Source organism: Triticum dicoccoides, chromosome 1A (genome assembly GCF_002162155.2).
Source record: "Triticum dicoccoides isolate Atlit2015 ecotype Zavitan chromosome 1A, WEW_v2.0, whole genome shotgun sequence".
NCBI lineage: Eukaryota > Viridiplantae > Streptophyta > Magnoliopsida > Poales > Poaceae > Triticum > Triticum dicoccoides.
In genome coordinates this window covers 603,042,275-603,059,606 of record NC_041380.1, presented here as the reverse complement: position 1 = coordinate 603,059,606, position 17,332 = coordinate 603,042,275, and the positions used below count along the sequence as shown (strand labels likewise).

General features: G+C 45.5%; 1 pseudogene; it reads right to left on the bottom strand.

Moving 5' to 3' along the window:
* Positions 1-12,893: 12,893 nt before the first annotated feature.
* On the bottom strand, positions 12,894-14,062 carry LOC119349366 (annotated as a pseudogene).
* Positions 14,063-17,332: the final 3,270 nt, after the last annotated feature.

Genomic DNA, 17,332 nt, shown 5'->3' with positions numbered 1-17,332 from the left:
TGGTGATGCGTAGAAAATTTTAAATTTCTGCTACGATCCCCAACATCTTCTTCATTGGGAGTTGGTGTCTACTACACAACCTTCTTCTTGTAGACGTTGTTGGGCCTCCAAGTGCAGAGGTTTGTAGGACAGTAGCAAATTTCTCTCAAGTGGATGACCTAAGGTTTATCAATTCGTAGGAGGCGTAGGATGAAGATGGTCTCTCTCGAGCAACCCTACAACCAAATAACAAAGAGTCTCTTGTGTCCTCAACACACCCAATACAATGGTAAATTGTATAGGTGCAATAGTTCGGCGAAGAGATGGGGCTACAAGTGGTATATGGATAGTAGATAATAGTTTTGTAATCTGAAATTATAAAAACAGCAAGGTAATTAATGATAAAAGTGAACGTAAACGGTATTGCAATGCATTGAAACAAGGCGTAGGGTTCATACGTTCGCTAGTGCAAGTTCCCTCAACAATAAAAGCATAATTGGATCACATAACTATCCCTCAACATGCAACAAAGAGTCACTCCAAAGTCACTAATAGCGGAGAACAAACGAAGAGATTATGGTAGGGTACGAAACCACCTCAAAGTTATTCTTTCCAATCAATCCGTTGGACTATTCCTATAAGTGTCACAAACAGCCCTAGAGTTCGTACTAGAATAACACCTTAAGACACAAATCAACCAAAACCCTAATGTCACCTCAAGTATCCGTGGGTATGATTATACGATATGCGTCACACAATCTCAGATTCATCTATTCAACCAACACATAGAATCTCAAAGAGTGCCCCAAAGTTTCTACCGGAGAATGGCGACGAAAACGTGTGCCAAACCCTATGCATAGGTTCATGGGCGGAACCGGCAAGTTGGTCACTAAAACATACATCAAGTGAATTACGTGATATCCCATTGTCACCACAGATACGCACGGCGAGACATACATCAAGTGTTCTCAAACCTTTAAAGACTCAGTCCGATAAGATAACTTCAAAGGGGAAACTCAATCCATTACAAGAGAGTAGAGGGGGAGGGGAAACATAAGATCCAACTATAATAGCAAAGCTCGCGATACATCAAGATCGTGCCAAATCAAGAACACGAGAGAGAGAGAGAGAGAGAGAGAGAGAGAGAGAGGTATCAAACACATAGCTACTGGTACATACCCTCAGCCCTGAGGGAAAACTACTCCCTCCTCGTCATGGAGAGCATCAGGATGATGAATATGGCCACCAGAGAGGGATTCCCCATCCGGTAGGGTGCCGGAACGGGTCTAGATTGGCTTTCGGTGGCTACGGAGGCTTCTGGCGGCGGAACTCCCGATCTATTGTGCTCCCCGATCATTTTAGGGTATATGGAGATATATATAGGCGGAAGAAATACGTCAGGGGGGCCATGAGGGGCCCACGAGGGTGGAGGGCGCGCCTAGGGGGTGGGCGCGCCCCCTGCCTCGTGGCTTCCTCGTAGATCCCCTGACATGCACTCCAAGTCTTCTGGGCTTTTTCTGATCCAAAAATAAGTTCCGTGAAGTTTCAGGTCAATTGGACTCCTTTTGGTTTTCCTTTTCTGCGATATTCTAAAACAAGGTAAAAACAGAAACTGGCACTGGGCTCTGGGTTAATAGGTTAGTCCCAAAAAATGATATAAAAGTGTATAATAAAGCTCATAAACATCCAAAACAGTAGATAATATAGCATGGAGCAATCAAAAATTATAGATACGTTGGAGACGTATCAGGAGCCTGTTGGGGAACGTAGTAATTTCAAAAAATTTCCTATGCACACGCAAGATCATGGTGATGCATAGTAACGAGGGGAGAGTATGATCTACGTACCCTTGTAGATCGCAACGGAAGCGTCGACACAACGTGGAGGAAGTAGTCGTGCGTCTTCTTCCCGATACGACCGATCCAAGCACCGTTACTCCGGCACCTCCGAGTTCTTAGCACACGTTCAGCTCGATGACGATCCTCGGGCTCCGATCCAGCAAAGCGTCGAGGAAGAGTTCCGTCAACACGACGGCGTGGTGACGATCTTGATGTTCTACCGACGCAGGGCTTCGCCTAAGCACTACAACGATATGACCGAGGTGGAATATGGTGGCAGGGGGCACCGCACACGGCTAAGGAACGATCTCAATGATCAATTGTGTGTCTATGGGGTGCCCCTTGCCTCAGTATATAAAGGATGGAGGAGGAGGAGGGCGGCCAAGGCCATTGGTGCGGCCAGGATGGGAGTCCTACTAGGACTCCAAGTCCTAGTAGGAGTCCATCAAGAGGGGAGGAAGGGAGAAGGAAGTGGAGGAGTAGGAAAGGTGGCCGGCCCCCTTTTCCCTAGTCCAATTCGGACCAAAGGGGAGGGGGGCGCAGCAGCCTTTTTTCCTCTTCCCACTAAAGCCCATCAAGGCCCATTACTTCTCCCGTAACTACCCGGTACTCCGAAAAATACCCGAATCACTCGGAACCTTTCCGATGTCCGAATATAGTCGTCCAATATATCGATCTTTACGTCTCGACCATTTCGAGACTCCTCGTCATGTCCCCGATCTCATCCGGGACTCCGAACTCCTTCGGTACATCAAAACTCATAAACTCATAATATAACTGTCATCGAAACCTTAAGCGTGCGGACCCTACGGTTCGAGAACAATGTAGACATGACCGAGACACGTCTCCGGTCAATAACCAATAGCGGGACCTGGATGCCCATATTGGCTCCTACATATTCTACGAAGATCTTTATCGGTCAGACCGCATAACAACATACGTTGTTCCCTTTGTCATCGGTATGTTACTTGCTCGAGATTCGATCGTCGGTATCCAATACCTAGTTCAATCTCGTTACCGGCAAGTCTCTTTACTCGTTCCGTAATACATCATCTCACAACTAACATATTAGTTGCAGTGCTTGCAAGGCTTATGTGATGTGCATTACCGAGAGGGCCCAGAGATACCTCTCCGACAATCGGAATGACAAATCCTAATCTCGAAATACGCCAACCCAACATCTACCTTTGGAGACACCTGTAATGCTCCTTTATAATCACCCAGTTACGTTGTGACGTTTGGTAGCACCCAAAGTGTTCCTCCGGCAAACGGGAGTTGCATAATCTCATAGTCATAGGAACATGTATAAGTCATGAAGAAAGCAATAGCAACAAACTAAACGATCGGGTGCTAAGCTAATGGAATGGGTCATGTCAATCAGATCATTCAACTAATGATGTGACCTCGTTAATCAAATAACAACTCTTTGTTCATGGTTTAGGAAACATAACCATCTTTGATTAACGAGCTAGTCTAGTAGAGGCATACTAGTGACACTCTGTTTGTCTATGTATTCACACATGTATTATGTTTCGGGTTAATACAATTCTAGCATGAATAATAAACATTTATCATGAAATAAGGAAATAAATAATAACTTTATTATTGCCTCTAGGGCATATTTCCTTCAGTCTCCCACTTGCACTAGAGTCAATAATCTAGATCACATCACCATGTGATTAACATCGATAGTTCACATCATCATGTGATTAACACCCATAGTTCACATCGTCATGTGACCAACACCTAAAGGGTTTACTAGATTCGGTAATCTAGTTCACATCGCTATGTGATTAACACCCAAAGAGTACTAAGGTGTGATCATGTTTTGTTTGTGAGAGAATCTTAGTCAACGGTCTTTCACATTCAGATCCGTTATGTATTTTGCAATTTTCTATGTCTACAATGCTCTGCACGGAGCTACTCTAGCTAACTGCTCCCACTTTCAATATGTATCTAGATCGAGACTTAGAGTCATCCAGATCAGTGTCAAAACTTGCATCGACGTAACCTTTTACGACGAACCTTTTTGTCACGTCCATAATCGAGAAACATATCCTTATTTCACTAAGGATAATTCTGACCGCTGTCCAGTGATCTACTCCTAGATCACTATTGTACTCCCTTGCCAAATCAGTGCAGGGTATACAATAGATCTGGTATACAGCATGACATACTTTATAGAACCTATGGCCAAGGCATAGGGAATGACTTTCATTCTTTTTCTATCTTCTGCCGTGGTCGGGCTTTGAGTCTTACTCAACTTCACACCTTGTAATACAGGCAAGAACTCTTTCTTTGACTGCTCTATTTTGAACTACTTCAAAATCTTGTCAAGGTATGTACTCATTGGAAAAAACTTATCAAGCGTCTTGATCTATCTCTATAGATCTTGAAGCTCAATATGTAAGCAGCTTTACCGAAGTCTTTCTTTGTAAAACTCCTTTCAAACACTCCTTTATGCTTTACAGAATAATTCTACATTATTTCCGATCAACAATATGTCATTCACATATACTTATCAGTAATGCTGTAGTGCTCCCACTCACTTTCTTGTAAATACAGGCTTCACTGCAAGTCTGTATAAAACTATATGCTTTGATCAACTTATCAAAACGTATATTCCAACTCCGAGATTCTTGCACCAGTCCATAGATGGATCGCTGGAGCTTGCACATTTTGTTAGCACCTTTCGGATTGACAAAACCTTCTGTTGCATCATATACAAGTCTTCTTTAATAAATCCATTAAGGAATGCAGTTTTGTTTATCCATTTGCCAGATTTCATAAAATGCGGCAATTACTAACATGATTCGGACAGACTCAAGCATAGATATGAGTGAGAAGCTCTCATCGTAGTCAACACCTTGAACTTGTCGAAAACCTTTTGCGACAATTCTAGCTTTGTAGATAGTAACACTACTATCAGCGTCCGTCTTCCTCTTGAAGATCCATTTATTCTCAAGTGCTTGCCGATCATCGGGCAAGTTAACCAAAGTCCAAACTTTGTTCTCATACATGGATCATATCTTAGATTTCATGGCCTCAAACCATTTTGCGGAATCTGGGCTCATCATCGCTTCCTCATAGTTCGTAGGTTCGTCATGGTCAAGTAACATGACCTCCAGAACAGGATTACCGTACCACTCTGGTGCGGATCTCACTCTGGTTTACCTACGAGATTCGGTAGTAACTTGATCTGAAGTTACATGATCATCATCATTAGCTTCCTCACTAATTGGTGTAGTAGTCACAAAAACAGATTTTTGTGATGAACTACTTTCCAATAAGGTAGAAGGTACAATTACCTTATCAAGTTTTCTACTTTCCTCCCACTCACTTCTTTCGAGAGAAACTCCTTCTCTAGAAAGGATCCATTATAAGCAACGAATGTCTTGCCTTAGGATCTGTGATAGAAGGTGTACCCAACAGTCTCCTTTGGGTATCCTATGAAGACATATTTCTCCGATTTGGGTTTGTGCTTATCAGGATGAAACTTTTTCTCATAAGCATCGCAATCCCAAACTTCAAGAAACGACAACTTTGGTTTCTTGCCAAACCATAGTTCATAAGGCGTCGTCTCGACGGATATAGATGGTGCCCCTTTTTTTAACGTGAATGCAACTGTCTCTAATGCATAACCCCAAAACGATAGTGGTAAATCGGTAAGAGACATCATAGATCGCACTATATCTAATAAAGTACGATTATGACGTTTGGACACACCATTACACTATGGTGTTCCAGGTGGCGTGAGTAGTGAAACTATTTCACATTGTTTTAACTGAAGACCAAACTCGTAACTCAAATATTTTACCTCTGCGATCATATCGTAGAAACTTTTATTTTCTTGTCACGATGATTTTCCACTTCACTCTGAAATTCTTTGAACTGTTCAAGTGTTTCAGACTTATGTTTCATCAAGTAGATATCCCCATATCTGCTCAAATCATCTTGTGAAGGTCAGAAGATAATGATACCTGCTGTAAGCCTTAATATTCATCGAACCACATACATCAGTATGTATGATTTCCAACAAATCTGTTGTTTGCTTCATTGTTCCGGAGAACGGCGTTTTAGTCATCTTGCCCATAAGGCATGGTTCGCAAGCATCAAGTGATTCATAATCAAGTGATTCCAAAATCCCATCAACATGGAGTTTCTTCATGCGCTTTACACCAATATGACCTAAAGGGCAGTGCCACAAATAAGTTGCACTATCATTATTAACATCGCATCTTTTGGTTTCAGTATTATGAATATGTGTATCATTAAGATCGAGATCCAATGAACTATTTTCATTGGGTGTGTAACCATATAAGGTTTTATTCATGTAAACAGAACAACAATTTATTCTTTTACTTAAATGAATAACCGTATTACAATAAACATGATCAAATCATATTCATGCTCAACGCAAACACCAAATAACACTTATTTAGGTTCAACACTAATCCCGAAAGTATAGGGAGTGTGTGATGATGATCATATCAATCTTGGAACCACTTCCAACACACATTGTCACTTCGCCCTTAACTAGTCTCTGTTCATTCTGCAACTCCCGTTTCGAGTTACTATTCTTAGCAACTGAACTAGCATCAAATACTGAGGGGTTGCTATAAACACTAGTAAAGTACACATCAATAACATGTATATCAAATATACTTATGTTCACTTTGCCATCCTCCTTATCCGCCAATCACTTGGGGTAGTTCCGCTTCCAGTGACCAGTCCCTTTGCAGTAGAAGCACTTAGTCTCAGGCTTAGGATCAGACTTGGGCTTCTTCACTTGAGCAGCAACTTGCTTGCCGTTTTTCTTGAAGTTCCCCTTCTTCCCTTTGCCCTTTTCTTGAAACTAGTGGTCTTGTCAACCATCAACACTTGATGTTTTTCTTGATTTCTACCTTCGTTGATTTCATCATCACGAAGAGCTTGGGAGTTGTATCCGTTATCCCTTGCATATTATAGTTCATCACGAAGTTCTACTAACTTGGTGATGGTGACTAGAGAATTCTGTCAATCACTATCTTATCTGGAAGATTAACTCCCACTTGATTCAAGCGATTGTAGTACTCAGACAATCAGGGCACATGCTCACTAGTTGAGCGATTCTCCTCCATCTTTTAGCTATAGAACTTGTTGGAGACTTCATATCTCTCAACTCGGGTATTTGCTTGAAATATTAACTTCAACTTCTGGAACATCTCATATGGTCCATGACGTTCAAAACGTCTTTGAAGTCCCGATTCTAAGCCATTAAGCATGGTGCACTAAACTATCAAGTAGTCATCATATTGAGCTAGCCAAACGTTCATAACGTCTGCATCTGCTCCTGCAATAGGTCTTTCACCTAGCGGTGCATCAAGGACATAATTCTTCTGTGCAGCAATGAGGATAAACCTCAGATCACGGATCCAATCCGCATCATTGCTACTAACATCTTTCAACACAATTTCTCTAGGAACATATCAAAATAAACACAGGGAAGCAACAACACGAGCTATTGATCTACAACATAATTTGCAAAATACTACCAGGACTAAGTTCATGATAAATTTAAGTTCAATTTAATCATATTACTTAAGAACTCCCACTTAGATAGACATCCCTCTAATCCTCTAAGTGATCACGTGATCCAAATCAACTAAACCATGTCCGATCATCATGTGAGATGGAGTAGTTTCATTGGTGAACATCACTATGTTGATCATATCTACTATATGATTCACGCTCGACCTTTCGGTCTCCGTGTTCCGAGGCCATATCTGTATATGCTTAGCTCGTCAAGTATAACCTGAGTATTCCGCATGTGCAACTGTTTTGCACCCGTTGTATTTGAACGTAGAGCCTATCACACCCGATCATCACGTGGTGTCTCAGCACGAAGAACTTTCGCAACGGTGCATACTCAGGGAGAACACTTCTTGATAATTTAGTGAGAGATCATCTTATAATGCTACCGTCAATCAAAGCAAGATAAGATGCATATAAAGGATAAACATCACATGCAATCAATATAAGTGATATGATATGGCCATCATCATCTTGTGCTTGTGATCTCCATCTCCGAAGCACCGTCATGATCACCATCGTCACCGGCGCGACACCTTGATCTTCATCGTAGCATCGTTGTCGTCTCGCCAATCTTATGCTTCCACGACTATCACTACCGCTTAGTAATAAAGTAAAGCATTACATCACGATTGCATTGCATACAATAAAGCGACAACCATATGGCTCCTGCCAGTTGCCGATAACTTGGTTACAAAACATGATCATCTCATACAATAAAATTTAGCATCATGCCTTGACCATATCACATCACAACATGCCCTGCAAAAACAAGTTAGACGTCCTCTACTTTGTTGTTGCAAGTTTTACGTGGCTGCTACGGGCTTAAGCAAGAACTCATCTCACCTACGCATCAAAACCACAACGATAGTTTGTCAAATAGACTCCGTTTTAACCTTCTCAAGGACCGGGCGTAGTCACACTCGGTTCAACTAAAGTTGGAGAGACAGTCGCCCGCAAGCCATCTATGTGCAAAGCACGTCGAGGGAACCGGTCTCGCGTAAGCGTACGCGTAAGGTTGGTCCGGGTCGTCTCGTCCAACAATACCGCCGAACCAAAGTATGACATGCTGGTAGGTAGTATGACTTATATCGCCCACAACTCACTTGTGTTCTACTCGTGCAAATAACATCAAACCATAAAACCTAGGCTCTGATACCACTGTTGGGGAACGTAGTAATTTCAAAAAATTTCCTACGCACACGCAAGATCATGGTGATGCATAGCAACGAGGGGAGAGTATGATCTACGTACCCTTGTAGATCGCAACGGAAGCGTTGACACAACGTGGAGGAAGTAGTCGTGCGTCTTCTTCCCGATCCGACCGATCCAAGCACCGTTACTCCGGCACCTCCGAGTTCTTAGCACACGTTCAGCTCGATGACGATCCTCGGGCTCCGATCCAGCAAAGCGTCGAGGAAGAGTTCCGTCAGCACGACGGCGTGGTGACAATCTTGATGTTCTACCGACGCAGGGCTTCTCCTAAGCACTACAACGATATGACCGAGGTGGAATATGGTGGCAGGGGGCACCGCACACGGCTAAGGAACGATCTCAATGATCAATTGTGTGTCTATGGGGTGCCCCTTGCCTCAGTATATAAAGGATGGAGGAGGAGGAGGCCGGCCAAGGCCATTGGTGCGGCCAGGATGGGAGTCCTACTAGGACTCCAAGTCCTAGTAGGAGTCCATCAAGAGGGGAGGAAGGGAGAAGGAAGTGGAGGAGTAGGAAAGGTGGCCGGCCCCCTTTTCCCTAGTCCAATTCGGACCAAAGGGGAGGGGGGCGCAGCAGCCTTTTTTCCTCTTCCCACTAAAGCCCATCAAGGCCCATTACTTCTCCCGTAACTACCCGGTACTCCGAAAAATACCCGAATCACTCGGAACCTTTCCGATGTCCGAATATAGTCGTCCAATATATCGATCTTTACGTCTCGACAATTTCGAGACTCCTCGTCATGTCCCCGATCTCATCCGGGACTCCGAACTCCTTCGGTACATCAAAACTCATAAACTCATAATATAATTGTCATCGAAACCTTAAGCGTGCGGACCCTACGGTTCGAGAACAATGTAGACATGACCGAGGCACGTCTCCGGTCAATAACCAATAGCGGGACCTGGATGCCCATATTGGCTCCTACATATTCTACGAAGATCTTTATCGGTCAGACCGCATAACAACATACGTTGTTCCCTTTGTCATCGGTATGTTACTTGCCCGAGATTCGATCGTCGGTATCCAATACCTAGTTCAATCTCGTTACCGGCAAGTCTCTTTACTCGTTCCATAATACATCATCTCACAACTAACATATTAGTTGCAGTGCTTGCAAGGCTTATGTGATGTGCATTACCGAGAGGGCCCAGAGATACCTCTCCGACAATCGGAGTGACAAATCCTAATCTCGAAATACGCCAACCCAACATCTACCTTTGGAGACACCTGTAATGCTCCTTTATAATCACCCAGTTACGTTGTGACGTTTGGTAGCACCCAAAGTGTTCCTCCGGCAAACGGGAGTTGCATAATCTCATAGTCATGAAGAAAGCAATAGCAACATACTAAACGATCGGGTGCTAAGCTAATGGATTGGGTCATGTCAATCAGATCATTCAACTAATGATGTGACCTCGTTAATCAAATAACAACTCTTTGTTCATGGTTTAGGAAACATAACCATCTTTGATTAACGAGCTAGTCTAGTAGAGGCATACTAGTGACACTCTGTTTGTCTATGTATTCACACATGTATTATGTTTCCGGTTAATACAATTCTAGCATGAATAATAAACATTTATCATGAAATAAGGAAATAAATAATAACTTTATTATTGCCTTTAGGGCATATTTCCTTCAGAGCCCTCAAGTACTTTTGTCCATAGATCTTGATAATAGTTGTGCAGAATCATCTCACACACTCTGAGATGAGATCTTCACCAATGCGAACATAGCCATCAATGGCAATGACTAGGCATCCAAAAGCAAGAACTCACACGGCTACTATTATATTCAAAAATGGACTTTCACTTACTACTCCCGCTGTGTTCCTTCTCGGTGCAAACCAAGCACCATGTCTCTCCATAGGCTTTGCAATGGTGGTAAATCGAGACCGATGCATCCTTTATCGACGCCCAAAAGAGTATGGGGGATAAACTGCATTCAAAGTAAAGGAATCCCTGACAAGACCATCATGACCCATGACTTGGTCTTGAGGAAGCAATCATCGACCTATCTGAGAAACACATCATGGCCTCCTAAAATCTTCGTCGGTGGCAACGATGGCACTCGCAAACTCAAAATCATTGTCGTCTTCCTCATACAACGAAGAATCATCGAAGATATTCTTCCATGACCACTTCACCTAAACATGGACAAATTTAATAGTTTATTTGAGACGTTTTATTTGTGAAAGATGAAAAAAATGCATAGGGGAATTTTTATAAACACATTTTGTGCGGCATTTTTCATACACTACTGCAGAACAGGATACTAGTGGCAGGCGCAAAAAGCCTATTAATGATGAGCTTTGTTGTGATGGGCGTCCTCCATTGACCTCCTGGCACTGCTAGCCCCGCCACTAGTAATACTTATACCAGTGACGGGCAATAATACACATCTGCCACTGGAAAATTCCTTACCAGTGGCGGGCATATTTTCACATGCCACTGGTAGCCTCCCCCACGTAAATTAAAATATAATGCGGCAGCGGAAGATTTGTTGCCATTGCAACGTTTTGCACACAATACATGCATACTACATTGATGCCCATTAGAAATTGCAATATGCTGCAATATTATACTAATACCCATCCTTACATGCATGCATTTTGCTACCTTATCCACTAGATAGTATCATGACTAAGCATCACATAATTTAGCCATGGAACAGTACATACTAGGTTTAGCCAAAAGGATGTTCGATAGTCAAAAGGGACTATGTCTCAAAAAGTGATTGATAACTACTAACTAGTCCTCTCTTTGGATGTGTAAAATCCCTGCATGTCCATGGTGAAGCACATAGATCAACCTAGCTCCAATTTCCCGGTTGCATTCCCTCGGTATTCACCTCCACCCATTAACTAGGACGCATCCATCTGGTAGGGCTGCAGTCGAGTATGTGTCTCTGAAATTTTTCTTGTCATGGAAGATAAGTGTCATCTCACCATAGCCATCCATCACCTCAGGCACAACACATCTTGGGAGCTTCTATTGCAAGAACACAATAGTAACATATAGTAAGCACTATATTTAATTTATGAAGAGTACATGAAAAAGATGAAACTGGATACAATTCTTACCATGTATTGTTTTGAATGTTGGTCTTGTTAAAGACGTGCATTAGTGGCACATATGGTCCATCAATTTGTATGGAATTGTAAGTGTCCATAAGACACTCAGTACCATCAACAAAGGAGATGAGATGATTATTATCCTCCCAAGTAAGAGGGGTGCCAACAGTATAATAAGTGTTGTCAACTATCTTCCGAGTTGTTTTTGGCGCTAGGAAGTAAGCTGTCCAAAAAAGTATGTTTAAGAAACTTACAGAGATGAAGCATTGAAATGTTGTTCAAGTCCACCAAGATGTCATCGTGATGAGAATCAGAAAATTTGCTAAAATCGGAGAGGATAATCATCCCTTCCTAAAATTTGTAAGTTTTGGCAATGCCCTCCAATTAGAACAATCAAAAGAGGTTCCTTTTTCGTTATGGATCGTTGTCTTGAAAGAGAAACCCTTTCTGGTATTGAGGTAGGCAGTGGTGGTAGTCCCTGATCATGCCGACCTTAAGGATCTTTAGGAGGTCGGGCCTTGGAAAACAGGCATGCCCTAAAGTTAAAAAAAAAGGAAGAAAGAACAAATTTACATTTGTCAAGCAAAACCCTTAATACATGCATACGATGTGGAAGAATACATAAAATATGTATACCGTCATCCATTTAAAGCCCTACAAAAGTGTGAAGTAGAAGCAATCAGTCTCCAATCCAGCATACTCGGCGTCAAGACCCTTAGTGTCGAAACAGTTGGGGCACTCCATAATACTGTGTACGCTCGCTTGAACTTACGTGTGACTTAGAACTTAGAACTTTGGACGCTTGGCGCGGCGCCACCTGGCTTCCTTTTTTCTCGTCCTTTTGAAGATAATTGATTTGTTATTTAAATCTGTTTATTTACTTTGCGTGACTAATTTACAAGGCGATCCTTCACAATATTTTGATGATAGTATGAATACACTGTCCCGATTTGGATAGTTTTTCTCTGCGTTTTGAACATAACTGAGTTTTTATTAAAATCTGTGTATTTATTTTGTGTGACTCATTTAAAAGGCAGTCCTTCACAATGTTTTTTGATGTTTTTTTTGACATCGTGAGGTTTTGATGCTAGTATGAACACGGTGTTCCAATTTGGAAAGCTCCGTACCACGAAAAGGTTTTAAAGATGGATAACAATAACTATAGTCCAATAAAAAAGGAACAGGAAAACCAAAATCCATGTTATATCTGCTCTTCTCTACTTGCGTTTAACAACGCCTACGTGACGAAGCTCCACTGAACCCATGTAGAGTTTGCCATTATCTCTCTTCATGATCTTGGTCAGCCTGACTTTCTTTGGACCTCTCATCTCCTTGATTATCTTCTCATCGGCACCGACCCTCGATACGAGAAGATGGCTATCACGACTAAAGGGCAGCTCATTCTTCTCACAGTGCAACCCCACCCAACAGGGGCGGAGCTAGGACTGGGCCAGGCCCCGGGCCCTAGGCCTGCAATAGTAAGCTACAGTATGTCTACAGGGCCCAAAATGCTACACTGACCGAAGAACTTATTGTGCATGCCCCAGGCCCAGCCCCCCACCCAATAACCTCCCTTGTCCGGCCTCATGTTATCCGGGTAGCCAGGCAGGTCGGCGAAAGGCTCGGATGTGCCTACGTTGACCCCTCTGGTCCTGCGCCTTAGCAGCTTGCACAGACCGGTAGACGCAGCCACGAGGTGTGTCCGGTCGGTCGACGCCATTTGGGGACGTCATCCTAGCTTGGAGCACGGTGACATCCAATGTCTGTGGGTCGTACATCATGAGGCGGCCCGTCGAGTCCCCTGTCTTGGTGACCAGCCCATGTTGCGACCTCGCGAAGTTCATCGAGCTGTCGGTGAAGTAGACTTGGCCGGTACCTTGGTCGACGCCGACCTCGTTGGTGAAGCGGAGACGAAAACCATCAACCTGGTTGACCAGCACGGTCGCCTCCCCGCCGCCCGGCACTACCCGCATGAGCCCTTTGTCGCGTCGGCCACGTAGAGGTTGCCCGATTTCTGGTTGAACCACAGGCCGAGCGGGCCCGGGCCGCCGCAGTGGCTCTCAGTTTTAGTCTCCGGGCGGAACTTGGACGCCGTGCACGCCTCGCTATCGTAGTCAGGACAGCATAAGTCGTCTCGTCCAGCCCAGTTGGTGTGTGCGTGCTGTCCGAGACGCCCCTGTTGTAGAGGGGGCTAGGGGCCGTGGCACTGGGTGTCAAAGGCGACGCTCTCCGGCCCGCGGAGGAGTTGGCCCGGCAGCGGCAGGTGTTGGCTTCGGGAGGCGTCGAAGCTGGTGGCAGCTGCGGCTATGGAGCTGGGCATGAAGAGAAGGACGAGGATAACCAGGGTGACTGTGGCCTTGAAGAAACGGCTCATGCTGCACCCCATGCTAGTTTAGCTTGCTTCGCTAGCTCTTGGATCGATTTGGGGTTTCTTGGCTAGCACCTGCACAGCTCTCGGTTGATTGTTGGTCTGGGTCTGATGGATTGCTCGATGGCACTGATCGATCGACAACTACCGGGCGCGTGGGATTCGTACGGTTTGAACGAAGACTGAGTCCGGGTTGAAGCAGAATAAACCATCCTGGTCGTGGTCGCTGAGTTCATCAACCATCGATCGTTGATAGGCGGTGGCAGCAGCCCGACCGGTCTGGCGATCATGGCAGACGACCACTGCGACGGCGACTGCACCGACGATCGTCCGTAAGCCTTCTGCTCTGCAGTTTTTCTGTACTCAGTCGGTTACACCTCTCCTCACGTATTACGGTTGGGAACATAGCTAACCGGTAAAGACCCACTCAGGAGGGGCCGGGTCAGCCTCAACGACGGGTTACAAAAGGAGCCTAGTAATATTCAAGGTAATAGTTATTAAGACTTGTAGAAGGCCTAAGCCCAGAGGCGGCTTAAAGCCTAATATTGTAAATCGCCGTGTAAGAAAAGACTTATAAAGAAAGGTATGTAAAGAAGTCACCGAGCCGGACACGTTTTATGAGCCGGCCGGGACTCTGTAGGCTGCCAGGCGTCAACCCGTGTATATAAGGGGACGACCCGGTGGCGACTTAGGGCAAGAAACAAGAGATCGATAACCAAGCCGCGAATTAGTCTTTTGGTGATCGAAACCTCAGCAATTTCAACACAACTAGACGTAGGCTTTTACCTTCATCGTAAGGGGCCGAACTAGTATAAAACCTCTCGTGTCCTTTGTCCCGATTAACCCTTTTAAGCTTCCTAGTTGCGATGACCCTACGACTAAATCTTTTTGCTAGGACATCTGCCGTGACAATTCCACGACATTTGGCGCCCACCGTGGGGCCAGCGCATGGTGGATTTGAGTTCTTGAAGGGCAACTTCGAAGGGCTCAAGGGATACATTGTGAGCCGGATAACCAAGAGTCGTCGCGGCAAGCTCTACATCAACGACGAAGGTTGGGGCCCTGAGGCCGGCTCAATTGAGTACGGGTACCGGGTCCCCTTCGGCGGGATTCATGTCTTCATTGGCCGGATCGGCGAATCGGGCCCTGAGCCGGACGTCTGCACCAACATCATAGAGACGGCTCAGCGCGCGAGGCCCGCCCGGGCCCGACCCGCCGTGAAGTGTGCCTTTGTGGGTTGCATCCATGGAGGTGAATACTCGGAAGGATCAGTGGATGGCGGTGAGACAGCCATCTGTTCCGACGCTACATCATCAACAGGCGGAACGGATTCTTTGTATCAGCTGCAGGATGGCATGCTTGGGGGTTGTTCCGATGGCTGCAGTATTCTGGACCCCTTTGAGCTGCCGAATCGAGCTGGAGTCTTCATGGCAGGCACTCAGCCCGGGCAGAACTCCACGGCTGCAGCAGCAACAACCACCGGGTCGGCAGCGGCCGGGTCAGGAGACCCCGCGCGCCCCCGGCTCAGATACTAATGGACCTACGGATAAGCTGACAGCTCTGTTGACAACCGTGGTGGAGCCGGCGGATAAAGTTCAGCATGACACGGAGGTGGCACGGGTACGCGAAGAGATGGCACAGGCCAAGGAAAACTTAGCAGCAGAAGAGGTCAGGATGGCCGCGGAGCGGGCGGCTTTGGACGCTCGTGCTCAGCAGCTTCAAGCGGAGACTTTTTGGCTCTCGGTGGATCTGAACGCGTCAAATGAGGTCATGAGGAGAAGGCATCAAAAAACTCAGTCACGTCTACCTCTGACGCTCGATCCTAGGAACCTTTTCCATACACCCGGGGCCGGTCCAAGTAACCTGCCGGAGGCAAATCGGATCACGACACCCGTAGCACCGGTTCAGCCGCGGGCCATGGAACCACCCCACATGTATACTGCTCCGCCTCATTATGCGCCAACACCACCGGGTCACTTCTCCAATCCTTTGAAAAACCTCATTGCTGCGTCGGCTCGTTTGGCGGCTCTCCCGATGGAAGGTGACTCTCCAACAGCAATCGAAACGCGAAGGGTGAGAGAACTTCTTCAGACGGCTCTGGGGCAGCAGGATGCATACTCTTACAGTCGAGACAGAATCCATTCAACCCCTCGCCCGAGCCGGAGCCCAAGCTACAGCAGGCATATAGACTCAGCTGATATGTCAAGCAACGCTCAACGCCGCAACCAACCGCGCAGGAATGAGCCGGTACAGGCTGGAGCCCTTAACTTAGCGGATCAGGAGAGGATTCGGCAAGACACTGAGCGGGCGTTTCAACTGGCAGCTGAGTAGGCGGCTTATCAAACTTTTCTGGCTTATCCAGCAACCTCTGTTGAGGCAGGAGTAGCCACAAGAACAGGAGGTGTCCCTTGCCTGGTGCCGGCCATACGTAATGAGCGCTTTCCAAAAGACTTCAAGGGGCCTCGTAAGGTACCTAATTACATGGCCGACTTGCAGTCTGGGACTTGGATTGAGAGTTATGAGATGGCGATGGAGCTGTTGGAGGTCACCGATACAGCAATGGCTAAATATTTCACTATGATGTTGGATGGAATGGCTCGTACTTGGTTGAAAGGATTGCCCCCCAATTCCATCGGCTCATGGGCGGAATTAAAAACCCGGTTCATTCAGAACTTTAAAGACACATGCAAACAACATATGTCAATCATGGACCTGACTAATTGTAAGCAAGAGGAAGGTGAGTCCATAACCCATTGGGTGCGCCGGGTCAAGGAGATAATACATTCATCTGATAAGATGGATGCCGGCTCGGCAGTCTTAATGTTGGAGAAAAATTGCTGTTTTGAATCTCTGAAGCAGAAGCTGGGGCGGCTCAAGCATGACTGCAATGACATGGGCCAGTTGATGGCGGCTCTGGTCAAGTATGCTGATTCTGATAGTACCAAGGACCCCGTGTCTGACAAAGAAAAAACAGGGAAGGGAAAGAAGAACGGCAACGGCAAGGGTCACCAGCATAACCCGGCAAATCAAGGAGGTAACAAATGTAAGGCTCACGAATTTGTGGCTAACACCAATGCACAGGGCAACAATCAACGGCGCAAGGGTAGACAACCCCCTCGGTCAGGCGGGTCAGGTCCCACCCTCGAGCAACTATTGAATGAACCTTGTCCAAGACACGGCACCCGGGAGAAGCCAGCCACCCATCTGTGGAAGGACTGTACAATTATGAAGGCATTTAAAAATTCAAACATGTTTGATGGAAGTCACGGGCCTGGCGGCGGTTCAGGC